Genomic DNA, 14,275 nt, shown 5'->3' with positions numbered 1-14,275 from the left:
GAAGCATTCCAAGCCGAAGGAACTAGCCATACCAAATCATGGAGACTGGGAAAAAATGACATGTTTAGGAATGGTCAAGTTCTGTCACTGACTAATTATTTGATTCAATTTTTTAAAATGCTGCCATGTCATAAATGCATAACCCATGGACACAGACAATAGGGTGGTGAAGGCCTGGGGTGGGGGGCATGGGCAGGCTAGAAAGGGTCAATGAAGGAAAAAGGGGACATATGTAATACTTTCAACAATAAAGATTTAATTTAAAAATAAATTTTAAGAGGCTGCCGTCTGTCATGATTATATAAAGTAACATTTTAGTACATGTATTATACTTTTAATGACTAAGTAAATTTCTCTCTCTCTCTCTCTCTCTCTCTCTCTCTCTCTCTCTCTCTCTCTCTCCCCACATAAAAGGAACTTCCTGAGGAGTATATCCTTCAAATATTAATTAGAAATTACATTGTTGATGACTTCTATTTTTTATGTAATAAGAGGTATGGGGTTTTCCTTCCCACCTTAAATAAGAAACTAGGCAAAATATAAGAAAAAAACACCTGTTTTCAGATACTAGACAACAGGCAGTGAAGGACCTTGATGGTAGAAGGAAAGAAAGAAAACAAAGAAGATAAACAAACTCTATTATTGTCCCAGCTTATCGTCTGGAGGCAGTTTCCAGGCTGTAGCAGAAAGTAGTAATTAAAACCCAACCCAATGAACAATTATATGAAATGTAAATGATGTAAATACAAATTAAAAGTCAAAGATTGTCAGATTGGATTTAAAAAGCAAGACAACTGTATGCTATCAATAAGAAAGCCACTTTATCTATAAAGTCACATATAGACTAAAAGTAAAAACAAAAACACAGAAAAAGTTATACCAAGCAAACACTAACCAAAAGAAAGAGTGAATGACATTAATATCTGTTTTAGTCTTCTATTACTGCTGTAACAAATTACCACAAACTTAGAAGCTTAAAATAATACAAATTTAGTCAGAAGTCTAGACAGGCTTCATTGTTTTCTCTACTCAGTGTCTCATAAGGCTGAAACCAAGATGCCAGTTGGCTGGGCTCTTATCAGGGGACTCTGGGAAGGATCTCCTTCATTCAGGTTGTTGGCAATCTGGTTTCTTGTGGTTGTAGTACTGAGATCCCAAGTTCTTTGCTGGTTGTCAGGTGGGGGCCACTCTTGTATTCTAGAGGTCTCTCCCCCTCTGATTCCTGCACATAGGCCTTTAAATCTTAAAACCAGCAGCAGCATATCAAATCTTTCTCAAGTTTGTCAGGCCAGCATTACTCCGTGGGTGAGCGTCAACTTATGAACCAGGAGGTCACGGTTCAATTCCCGGTCAGGGCACGTGCCTGGGTTGCTGGCTTGATCCCCAGTGTGGGGTATGAAGGAGGCAGCCAAACAATGATTCTCTCTCTTTATTGGTTTTCCTATCCCTCTGTCCCTATCCCTTCCTCTCTGAAATCAATAAGAATATTTTTTTAAATAATCTTTCTCATGCTTGGAATTATTCTGACATTTCCTTCTGCCATATTGCTCCTGCTTCTTGAGAAAGTTCTTTGTTTTTAAGAGCTCATGTGACTAGATTGGGTCAATCTCAATAATCCATGGTACTATTCCTATTGTAAAGTCTGTAACTATGGTAGGCAGAGAATTCTAAAGATGTTCTCCAAGATTCCTGTCCTCTGGTTATTCAATCAAACACAAATCTAGGTGGTACTACCATGAAGTAACTTTGCAGGTGGAAGTATGGTTACTAATCAGGTCATCAGCTCACCTTAAAATAGGGAAATTATTCTAGATTATCCAAGTGGGTCCAATGCAATTATATGTGCACTTAAGAGCAAAAGGCTGCATATAGGTAAGTCAGAGAGATGAGGCAGAAGGTGAAGTCAAAGATTTCAAGCATGAGAAGGACTTGACCTGCCTTCGCTTGCTTTGAAGTCAGAGAAAGAGGTCCATGAGCCAAGGAATGCAGGCAGACTCTAGAAGCTGAGAATGAATCCTGGTTGACAGGTAGCAAGGAAATAGGTTCCTTAGCCCTACAACCGCAAAGAACTAAATTCTGACAACAATTTGAATGAGTCTGGAAACAGATCAATCCCCAGAGACTCCAGAAAGGAATATAGTAAGTCCTCAGTTAATATTAATAGGTTCTGTAACTTTAAGTGAAAAGATATAAACAAAACCAATTTTACTATAGGCTAACTGATATAAACAAGAGCTAATGAGTTTTTAAATTAATTTAATACATTATTTATATATATATATATATATACACACAAAAACTTATTATCTCACAGTTCTGCAGTCAGAAGTACAGATATAGCATGGCTCAGTTGGATCTTCTGCTTAGAGCCTCACAAGGTTGAAATCAAGGTGTCAGAAGGGCTGTAAGCAGAATATCCAACTGAGCCATGCTGTATCTGTAGTTTTAGCAGTCTTAAGACACTAAATCTGTGGTAATTTGTTCTGGAAGCAATATAAACTAATATTGCAAAACTAAATACATCTGCAAAATCCCCTTTGCCATGTAACAAAACATATTCATAGGTTCCAAGGCTTAGGGCCTGGATATCCTTGGGGGGACATTCTACCTACCACAATATAAGACAAGGTATATTTTTTAACAAGGAAAAGTACCAGAGACAAACAGGGGCAGTTAATAATGATAAAGAGGTAAATTTTTCAAAAAGGACCTAACAACTGTAAATATTTATCTACCTAATAACAAAACTTCAAAATACATGTAGAACATATTAATATTTACTAGTAAAATATTAAGGAGAATAGAAAAATCCACAATTATTATTGGAAATTAATATTTCTCCCTCAATAACTGATAAAACACACAGAAAATTATTAAGGCTATACAAGATGGTAATAACACTATCAACCAACCTCATCTAATTTATATTGATAAGGCATTCCTTCCAATACCAGCAGAATACAAATTCCTTTCAAGTATACACAGAACATTCACCAAGGCAGACTGAATTCTGGGCTATAAAACAAGCCTCTACAAAATTAAAAAGATTGAAGTAATACAGAGTAAACATCTAAACACAATGAAATTAAACTAAAAAATCAATATAAAATAGATATGGAAAATTTTCATAAAACTTGTAAATTAAACAACCCTCTTCTAATAATTCATAGGTGAAAGAAAAAAACACAAGGAAAAAAATCTGAAAAATTCTGGACTAAATGAAAGTTAAAATACAATATACCAGAATTTGTAAGATGCAGCTAAAGCAACATTAAAAAAATTTGTAGCATTGAATGCTTACATTAAAAATGATATCAAGTCAATAATCTAAGATTCATTTCAAAAAACTAGGAAGAGAAGGAAATTTAAAAGAAGTAAACAGAAGGAAGGAAATGATAAATGTAAACACAGAAATCAATAAAATACAGTAAAAAGACATTAGAGAAAAATTGATGAAACTAAAAGCTGGCTCTTTCCAAAGATCAAGAAAATTGGTAAACCTATAGCCAGAGTGACTATAGTATACACAAAAAATAGTATACACAAATTACCAGTATCAGGAATGAAAGCAGAGACATCACTACAAATCCTACAAACATTATAGAGATTAGAAGGGGATATTATGAACAACTTTGTACTAGTAAATTTCTTGAAAGAAGGACATTATCAAAGTTCACACAAGAAGAAATAGATATTTTTAATATCCCTATAGCTATTAAAATAACTAAAATTCTTCTAACAAAGAAAATGTCAAGCTCTGACAAAATCTACCAAACACATAGCACCAAGGAAGAAATAGCACCATTTTTTTCACTAACTCTTGCAAAAATAGATAAGGAAGAAATATTTCACAATTTATTTTATGAGGCCAGCATTACCCTGATACCAAAACCTGACCAAGAAAGAAAACGACAAACCAGTATCCTTCATGAACATAGATGCAAAAACCTTTAAAATTAGCAAATTGAATCCAGCAATCCTATCTAATAAAGAGGGAATATGCAAATTGACCATCACACTGTAATGGTCAAGATAGCTGCACCCACAGCAGAGGCAGGGATTCCGTAACACAAGATGGATGTGCCCACAGTGGAGGACAAGTTCCCAAAACGAGCCTTAATGAGCAATCAACCGGGACCTCTGGCCGCGCCCCCCGCCCTGGCACCAGGCTGGGTAACCTCAGGCTGTGCCCCCTGCCTGGCAGGGCTTGACAGGGGACCTCAGGCTGCATCCCCTGCCCAGCGGAGCTTGACGGGGGACCTCAAGCCACGCACTCCACCTGGCAGGGCTTGACGGGGTACCTCAGGCCACGCACCCTGCCTGGCAGGGCTTGATAAGGAACCTCAGGCTGCACCCCCAGCCCTGGTGCCAGGCTGGGGGACCTCAGGCTGCGTCCACTACCCGGCAGGGCTTGACGGGGGACCTCAGGCTGCACCCTCCATCCCAGCACCGGCCCGTGGGACCTCAGGCCATGCCCCCTGCCTGGCGAGGCTTGAAAGAGACTTCAAGGCATGCCCCCTGCCCTGGTCCGGGACGGGGGACCTCAGGCCGTGCACCACGCCCCGACCCGGGGGACCTGAGGCTGCACCCCCTGCTTGGCAGGGCTTGACAGGGGACCTAAGGCCACACCCCCCACCCCAGTGCTGGGCCAGGTGACCTGAGGCTGCGCCCCCCACCAGGTGGGGCTTGATGGGGGTGGAGCTGGCCAGGTCTGGATCTAGCCCAATGGGGGTGGGGCTGGCCAGGTCTGGGTCTTGCGCAATTTTGAGGCACATGTGGGTGGGCAGGGACTTGACTCTGGTTCCCATGGCTCGCCCCAGACGCTGACAGGAGGAAGGTTTTCATATACATTTTACTAATTTTCTTGCATCTCTGACACTTCTATTATAGAGAAAGGGCAAATAGCAATATTAAAATATTTCCTCTAATTAATTCCCTTTTAATGAGCACGAATTTTGTGCACCGGGTCACTAGTATACATATAAAAAAAGATGTCACATTATGATCAAATGTGGTTTTTGCCAGGATTGCAAGCTTGACTCAACATTTGAGATCAATTATAAAATTTGTAGTATTGATAGAATGAAAAAGAAAAAAACATGATTATCTCAATAGCCCTAGAAAAAGCATTTGACATAATTCACTACCCATTCAACTTAAAAGTTCTAAACAAATTAGGAGTAGAAGGATATCTATTTAAAAACCCTACAGTTATAATACTTAGTAGTGAAAGACAATACTTTCCCCCTAAGATTGTAAACAGGCAATTGTGTCCACTTCAATACATCTATTCAATATTGTACTAGATGTCCTAGCCACAATGATAACACAAGAAAAAAAGAAATAAAAGGAATAAAGATTTGAAAGGAAGGAGTACATTTGTTATTTGCTGACAATATGACTATATATGTAAAAATTCCCAAATCAGCTACTAAATCTAATAAGTGAACTAGGCAAAGTTGCAAAGTACAGAGGAAATGTACCAAAAATATTATTTCATCTTTATATGCTAGTCATTGAATACTGAAAAATTTAAACTATCATTTATTGCAACTTTCCTATAAATCTAAAACTATTCTAAAAATAAAATTTACAACATCAAAATATCAAATACTTATAGATAAATGTAACAAAATATGTGCAAGACTTGTTCACTGAAACCTACCAAACACTACCAAGAAAAGTTAAATATCTAAATAAATGGAGAGATATACCATGTTTATAGATTTAAAATGTCATTATTGCTAAGATTTACATCCTCTGTGTATTAGTTTCCTATCTATATGTATAAAAGACCCAGAGGCCATAAGCATCATGGCAGGAATGACCGCTCAACCAGTCGCCATGAGGTGGCATTGACCACCTCTTGGTCCCTCTCCCACCCGGTCCCAAGCGGGGGTGGGCGGGACTGGCGACTGGCGAGTGGGCTGAATGGCTGACCTCTTGGTCCCTCCCCCTGGCCTGCAGGCTCTGATGGGTCAGCAATGGTGAACGGGAGAATCAGGGTGGGTCACGGGAGGACTAGGCTGGCTGTCAGGCCATTGGGATCACTAGCTCATCCCTGGCTGCTTGGGGGCTCAGGCCTACGAGAAAGCGGGCGCCAGCAATTTCACCTCCATGCGCATGTGCCGGGCCAGCTGCTGGTGGAACGCGCTGCCCACTCGGGGCCACTCACGCCAGGGCAGGTAGGTCGCAGGCGTGACCCACAGCCTCCGTCAGCGCCTCAACTTCCAGCAGCTGTGGCAGCGGCAGGGTGGTGCCCATGTGAGCAGCCCCCAGTGGGCAGCGTGTTCCATCAGCGGCCAACCTGGCACACACGCATAGAGGTGAAGTCACCGGTGGTTGCTTTCCCACAGGCCTGAGCCCCCAAGCAGCCAGGGATGAGCTGGTGATGCCAATGGCCTGACAGCCTGGTGGCATTAGGCCTGGGGACTGGCAAATGGGCAGAAGATGGCCCTGATTGCAGGAGGCTAGGCCTAGGGACCCTACCCACACGATTTCATGCACTGGGCCTCTAGTGTTTGCTGTAACAAATTACCACCAACACGGTGGCTCAAAACAACACACATTTATTCTCTTATAGTTCAGAGGTCTAAAATGGGTTTCACTCAGTTACAACTTAGGTGTCAGCAGGGCCCTGATTCCTCCAGAGACTAAGGGAAAATCCATTCGTTGCTCTTCCCAGTTTCTAAAGCTGCATTACGCCCTGACTGGTTTGGCTCAGTGGATAGAGCGTCAGCCTGCGGACTGAAGGGTCCCAGGTTCGATTCCAGTCAAGGGCATGTACCTTGGTTGTGGGCACATCCCCAGTAGGGGGTGTGCAAGAGGCAGCTGATCAATGTTTCTCTCTCATCGATGTTTCTAACTTGCTATCCCTCTCCCTTCCTCTCTGTAAAAAATCAATAAAATATATTTAAAAAAATTTAAAAAATAAAGCTGCATTACTTGCACTCCTTGGGCCCCTTCCTCCATTATCAAATCCAGCAATGTAGCATCTTCAAATCTCTTTCTCTGCCTCCATCAAATTGCCTTCTCCTCCTAACAGTTTCTCCTTCTGCCTCCTTCTTATATGGAAACCTATGAATACATTGTGGTTCACCTGGATAATCCAGGATACTCTTCCAATAAGAGATCTTTAATTTAATCACATTTTGGCATATAAGGTAATTATCACCTTTTTGCCAAAGAAAGGTAATATTCACAGGTTCCATGGATTAAGAAGTGGATATCTTTAAGGACCATTATTTACCTTGCACCACTCATCAAATTATTCTAAAGATTCAGTGCAATCCCATTGAAAATTCCAGCAGTCTCTTCTATAGAAATTGGCATACTGATTCTAAAAGTTACATGAAAATGCAAAGAACCTAGAATGCGCAAAAAAATTGTAAGAAAGAACAAAGTTGGAGAATCTATACTACATGCTTTCAAGGCTTAGTATAAAACTACAATAATCAAGACAATGGTATTACATAGAGAATAGGATAGAGTCCAAAACAGGCCCATACATACATGGCCAGTTAACTTATGCCAGGGCAACTCAATGGAGAAAGAATTGTGTTTTAAGAAATACTACTGAATCAACTGGATAGATGGGAAAAATACACCTAGACTCTTAACCTCACAGCATATACAAAAATTTACATGAAATGGATCATAGACCTAAATGTAATCACCAAAACTACAAAATGTATAGAAAATATAGGGGGAAAAATAATTGCCACCTAGAATTAGGTAAAGATTTCTTAGATGGGATACAAAATTGGACTTCTTCAAAATTAAAAACTCTTACTCTCCAAAAGACACAATTTAAAAAATGAAAAACCAAGCCACAAACTGAGAGCATATTCTGAAAACACATCTGACAAAGTACCTGTATCCAGTATACATAAAGAACTTTTATAACTAAAAAAATCTGATTAAAAATAGCAGAAAAATAAGAATAGACATTCCATCAAAAAGTTACATAAAAGGCAAATATGCACATGAAAAGATACTCAATATTTTCAGAAAGTAAGGAAATGCAAATTAAAGCAACAATGAGATAAAACTACCTACTCACCACAATGGCAAAAATTAAAATGATCAATTATGACAATTGTTGCTAAGGATGTAGAGCAACTGGAACCATCATATATTGCTGGTGGGAATGCAAAACAGTACAGCCACTTTAGAAAACACTTCTGCAATTTCTTATATAATTAAGTGCATACTTACTTTATGACCCAGCAATCCCATGCCTAGGTATTTACTCAAGAAAAAGAAAAACAAATGTGCACACAAAGACTTGTATTCAAAAGTTCCAAGTAGCTTTATTTATAATAGCCACTCGAAACAACCCTAATGTCCATAAACTGGTAAACAGTTAAACCAATTGTGGCTTATCTATTCAATGGAACACTAATCAATAGTAAAAAGGAACAAACTAGGGATGCATGCAACAACATGGATGAACCTCAAATGCACTATGCTAAGCAAAATTACTCGGACTGAAGACACAATATACTGTATGACTCCTTTTATTTGACATTCTGGATACAGATACAAAAACACAGATCAGTGTGGTTACCAGTGGCTGTGTTGGGGGAACGATTGACTACAAAGGACATGAGGGAAGTTTTTTCAGCAATAAAATTTTTCTATATCTTTGGGTGGTGGTATTACAAGTGAATGGATTTATTAAAACTCATAGGACTGTGCACTAAAAATGGATAAGTTAACTGCATATAAAATTTACTTTGATAAACCTGGAATACCTATTGATCTACCTACACACATCAACAGCTAACATTTATTAGATGTTTGTGGAATGTCAGGTACTGTGCTGTTTCTCATGCATTATCTCACTTAAGCCTCACAGCAACCCTATAAAGGAGGCACTTTCACTATTTCCATTTTACAGATGAGGAATGAAATCTTAGATGCTAACTTGTTCAAGCAGCTAGCAGCTCTGGATAGAGAAACATGGATGGGCTGCCTCCCCTAAGCTTGAGCGGACTGGGGATTTAACCTGCAACTTTTTGGTGTACTGATGATGCTCCAACCAATCGAACCACCCAGCCCAGGCTCCAAAATATTTTCAATTGAATACTATCACAAGTAACTTTATATTGATAATTCAACATTTTTGGAAAAGCATCCAGGTAGATATATACTGTGGATGAATAGCGATCTCCAGCAGGGAAGATTAAAGACAGTCTTCACACTTTTTTACGTATGATTGCTGATTTTTTTTGGAACAGTTTATGCACTGTGTATTACATATACTTTGTATTATGAAAAACACCATAAGGAATGTCAATTGGAAAATTGTGTGTGTGGGGGGGGGGGTGGGTTGTAAGGAAAGGAGACCTACAAAATTCAATTCTGAAGCAAACCTCCAAGAGTGTAAACTGCAGTGATTTGGAGAGGTTGCTAACACACACACACACACACACACACACACACACACACACACACACACATATACTAGAGGCCCAGTGCACGACATTCGTGTACTTGGCGGGGGGGGGGGGAGGCAGTCCCTCAGCCTGGCCTGCACCCTCTCACAGTCCAGGAGCCCCTGCTCTCCATGGAGGGTGGGCCTAAGCCATCAGTTGGAAATCCTTAGTGCTCGCCAGACATGAACCCGGCTCAGGACTTCTAGCTGAGCGGCGCTCCCCCTGTGGGAGTGCACTGACCACCAGGGGGCAGCTCCTGCATTGAGCGTCTGCCCCCTGGTGGTCAGTACATGTCATAGCAACCAGTCGTTCCTCTGTTAGGTTAATTTGCATATTAGCCTTTTATTATATAGGATATATATATATATATATATATATATATATATATATATATATATCCTTTTTGTGTTGTGGTATTCTGCTCTACAAAATCTGGATAATATGTACCCCATAAGGTGGTTTTGAATGTAATATCATGAGTATGAAAAGTGTGTTGTGTAAAGCACTAAATGAGTAGTTCTCAAAATATTTTATATCAGGATTCCTTTACAATCTTAAAAATTAATGAGGATCCCAAACAGCTTTGTTTTTATGCATCATACCTATCAAATTTTTAAACTTCTGTTGAAAAAACATTAATTAAAAATAAATAATAGCCCTGGATCAGATGATTGAGTGTAGTCCCATGCACCAAGAGGTCCTCAATTTGATCCATGGTCAGGGCACATGTCGCACATGCCGGGTTGTGAGCTTGATCCTTAGTGGGGGGTGTGCTGGAGACAGCAGATTGATGTTTTTCTCTCTTCCTCTCCCTTTCTCTCTCTAAAAATCAATAAAAAGATATTTAAAAATACACAAAAAAATAAAAAAGAATGTTTTAAAAATAAATAAATAATAAATTCATATATTAATACAAGTAAAATAATTTTAATTAAAAACAATTTTCCAAAATTGTTTTCATATTTTTGCAATATTTTTAAGTGTGTGGCTTCATAGAAGACTCCTAGATTCTAATATCAACATCTGCATTCATTCTGTTGCAATATGTTGTTTTTATTCAAGCATATGAAAAAAATCTGGCCTCACAGAGGTATGTAGTTAGAAAAGAACTAAATATTTTAATAGCTCTTTCAGATAATAGTAGATATTCTTCTTTGATAGGATACCAAAACTGAAGCAGTGATAATTTCTTGAAGGTTGACTGTGGTGTGGAATTTTAAACCCTATCAATGAGTTTCTAGAAAATACTGGCTCACTGAGTAATAAAGAACTTTCAAATGTTGACATATTTCACTATACAATAGTAAAAATCATATTAGTTATTATCACAACCCTTTTTATAAGAAATATTTTATGTATTAGGAGACTCTCAAGCTCATGGTGGTGGAAATAACATTTCAAAAATTCTAATTTTCCCTTGAAAGCTCAAATTTTACCATTTGCAAAATCACCATCAGCTGTTTTCCTTGAAGTGACAGGTTCATTTGCATTTTTGAGTAAATTTCTGTCAAATACCCTAATACAAACAACTACAGTCCCAGATTAAAATGATGTTCCATGAAAATAGCAGCTTGCAACTTAGGTACACAAGTGTTTTTCCTTGAGTCAGCTACTATATTTCAGTATACAGCAGAGGGCCTTTATGTATTCTTTCTATTTTGTCACATGGAATACGAAAACAATGTATATACAAGGGCTAAGATTGAATGAGATTGGTATTTTTTTCTGTTTTATCAAGAACATTCCTAAGTAAAGCTGCCTTTTTTTTTAACTGCAAGCACACTGGTGAATAATACAAAGAGGACTTGTACAGTTTCCTCTCACCAGTGTGATTTGTGCTCAGATGCCAGCAGTTTACCCACCACTGCTTTTGCACCATCAGTGTAAATGTCAACCCAGAGATGGAGGCAAAGAATATCTTAGTATTATTATGCAAATAGTTGTGACATGCAGACCCCTGGAAAGGTTCTCAAGGGTCCCCAGGTGTCTGTGGAAAACAGTTTGATAACTGCTTCGCTAGATGTATGTTACTTATGATTATTAATGCTCAAAGATAAAGGGAGGCTTTTACAAGCTACTGCAAAGAAAAAGAGAGCTACCACTGAAAGATGCCAAGTGAATGACTTCATCCCTAGACTTTGGAGAAGAAAGGGGGGAATCCACAACTAATAAAAAGGGAGTGAGCACCACAAATAGAGAAATAACCAGTTGAGATGACTTCTTCTCTCTGAAAGTACAGGGAGAAATTGCAAAGTCTAGAAAATCAGAACCCATTTGTCAACCAAATTCAGCAATACATATCATTACCAGAAACGATGAACTTAAAAACAAATAATATTTAAAAGAAACACAGTGGAACTTCGGTTCTCGAACATAATTTGTTCCGGAAGGCTGTTCTCAGAAGCTATTTGTTAGAAAACTGAATCATTTTTCCCATTTGAAATAATGTAAATGGAATTAATCCGTTCCTGACCCCTAACTGATTCCCTATTTTAACCTTTCTTATATAGAGTACATGTCTAATGCACAGTTAAATCTATAAACAAATACTTTTTTTCTTAAATTTATGGAACTACTCCCTGCTAGCCTTAAACAAATCACTTTCAGCACTGGGTGTAGCATCTTCCTCTTTCACAAATCATTGCCCCAGAAATGCTGTCACCTGCCTATTGCTTTTCCTTTAATCAAATCAACAAGTTTTTCCATCTCTTCATTTGCCTGTGAACATTGTTTCTTTCACACCATTAGCAACTTTGGAACTCTTAATGGCCTCTTTATGTTTTGAAATTGTGCTAACTGTCCATTTCACCAACAACAAAAGCAAAAAAAAAAAAAAAGAAGAAGAAGAAGAAGGAAAGAAAACAACATGAAAATATTCACAGCATGGTAAACTGACTCACATTCTCTCCTTTGTTAGTGGCCAGAGAGACGCTTTTTGTCATGCTGATGTGTCAGCATTAAAGGGTTGTCAGGTCAGAACTGAAGTTTTGTTCAAAAAAACGAAGACATTTTTTCCATGAACAACTTGGTCGAGAACTGAATTGTTCAAGATGGGAGACATTCGAGAACTGAGAACCGAGGCTTGACTGTAAGTGAATATGCAGCTAGAAGTAGAGCCCTGGTCCTCTTTTCAGTAACTAGAACAGAAGTTGTGGGCTGGTGATGTCATTAACTCTCTTGTTCCCTGTGGCTCCATTCCATTTTTCTTTCTGGGCATAAATCCCTATCCAGGCAATCCTATTTAACTTTATATAGAAAGAGACCTCTCCCTTCATATTTTAGATTAAATCACTGTGTGATCCTGAAATTAAAAAAAATGAAATGTGATTTAGAATATCAATAAATGAAAAGAGAATGATAAACATAGGATTCATAAGTAAATTAGATAATATGTAGAGGTAAAACTTTTCTAAAGGAGTTGCAGACTTAAAAAAAAATAGATGAGTTAGGGGGAAATAAAACCTGTAAGCTAAATTCACTATCTTCCCTAAAAGAGAGTTTTCTTATTTAATAAAAGAGTAGTGGAAATAATAAAAATATAAGTACCAAAATGTGTAAGATGTTGTAAAAGTGATTACTTTATTACTTTTTTTTGAGATAGTCTAAAGGAAAAATAAGAGTTCTGGGCCTATTACATGAAAAATGAAAAATAGGAATGATACAAAATGAACTTACAAGAGGACAAATAGTAGTATAAAATATAATTCCCAATTCAAATAGTAGGGCTGGAAAATAGAAATAGGGTGGAATATCACCCTTTCATTAGTTTTCTATTGCTGCCATACAAAATTGCCACTCACCCAGTGCCTTAAAAAGCACAAATTTATTAACTTTATAGTTCTGGATATTAAAAATCTGAAATGGGTCTCACTGGGCTAAAATAAAGGCGTCATCAGGGCTGTGAACTTTCCGGAGACTCTAGGAGAGAGTTTCCCTGTCTTAACTTGTAGAGGCTGCCTCATAGCCCTTTGGCTCATGGCCCTAGGCTCCAGTTTCAAAGCCAGCAGTGGAGAATCCAGTCCTCCTAACACTGACTCACTCTGACCTACTCTTCTGCCTCCCTTTTCTCCATTTAAGACCTGTGATTATGGGTCCAACCAGATGATCCAGAATGATTTCCCTATTTTCAGGTAAGGTGATTAGCAACCTTAATTCCATCTGCTACCTAGGTTTCTCTTTGCCAGGTAACAGAACATGCTTCCAGGTTCTAAGGATTATGATGAGGAAATATTTGGGGGGGAGGGGTGTTATTACTCTGCCTACCACAGTCCAATAATAAGAAAGGTCACTTGCCGGATTAAACAATAAAATCTAAATCTATTGCATTTAAGAGTCACACTTGCAACCAATGTGAAATGTCGAACCAACTACAAGAAAAGAGATGACAAAGGTGTATCATGCCTGGATAAGGAAAGAGAAGCAGTTTACTAGTACAGTAATTTAATAAATCAGATTTTAAAGAAAAAGAATTAAAATATAAAAATGATTAATAAGGAAAATATAAGTAATAATAAACTAACAACATGGCCATAGAATATGAAAATAACCTGAAAATTTTTATTTTAGAATATATACAGAGATATTGCGGGCTTCTACATGCTACTATTAAATCAAAATAGATAAAGTAGACAAAGTTCCTAAAGAAACTATGGACATGAACACTCAAGTAGATAAAAATAGCATGGTTCTATCGAGAGAATTAAGTAGCAGGACAAAAAAAAAATGCTTTCTTTACATGCATACAGATTTTTCCAGAAGGGGATAAAGAATCATGGGGCACTGATACACAATAAACACAAATCTAATTTAAAATTTAAAAAACTGTTGGAGTGCCT

General features: G+C 38.2%; 1 protein-coding gene across 4 annotated transcripts in view; it reads right to left on the bottom strand.

Moving 5' to 3' along the window:
• Positions 1 to 14,275, bottom strand: part of TMEM185A (transmembrane protein 185A) — a 42,391-nt gene that overhangs the window by 18,176 nt on the left and 9,940 nt on the right. The window contains exon 1 of one of the 4 annotated variants that reach the window (XM_054726687.1): positions 12,341 to 12,735. The exons of the other annotated variants lie outside the window; for them this stretch is intronic. The gene's annotated coding sequence lies outside the window, so the exon portion shown is untranslated. Of the gene's footprint in view, positions 1 to 12,340; positions 12,736 to 14,275 lie in introns of those variants that run through there. 4 annotated transcript variants of the gene reach the window in all.

Source organism: Eptesicus fuscus, chromosome 1 (genome assembly GCF_027574615.1).
Source record: "Eptesicus fuscus isolate TK198812 chromosome 1, DD_ASM_mEF_20220401, whole genome shotgun sequence".
Lineage (NCBI taxonomy): Eukaryota > Metazoa > Chordata > Mammalia > Chiroptera > Vespertilionidae > Eptesicus > Eptesicus fuscus.
The sequence above is the reverse complement of the archived record's forward strand: the minus strand, read 5'-3'. Positions and strand labels throughout refer to the sequence as shown.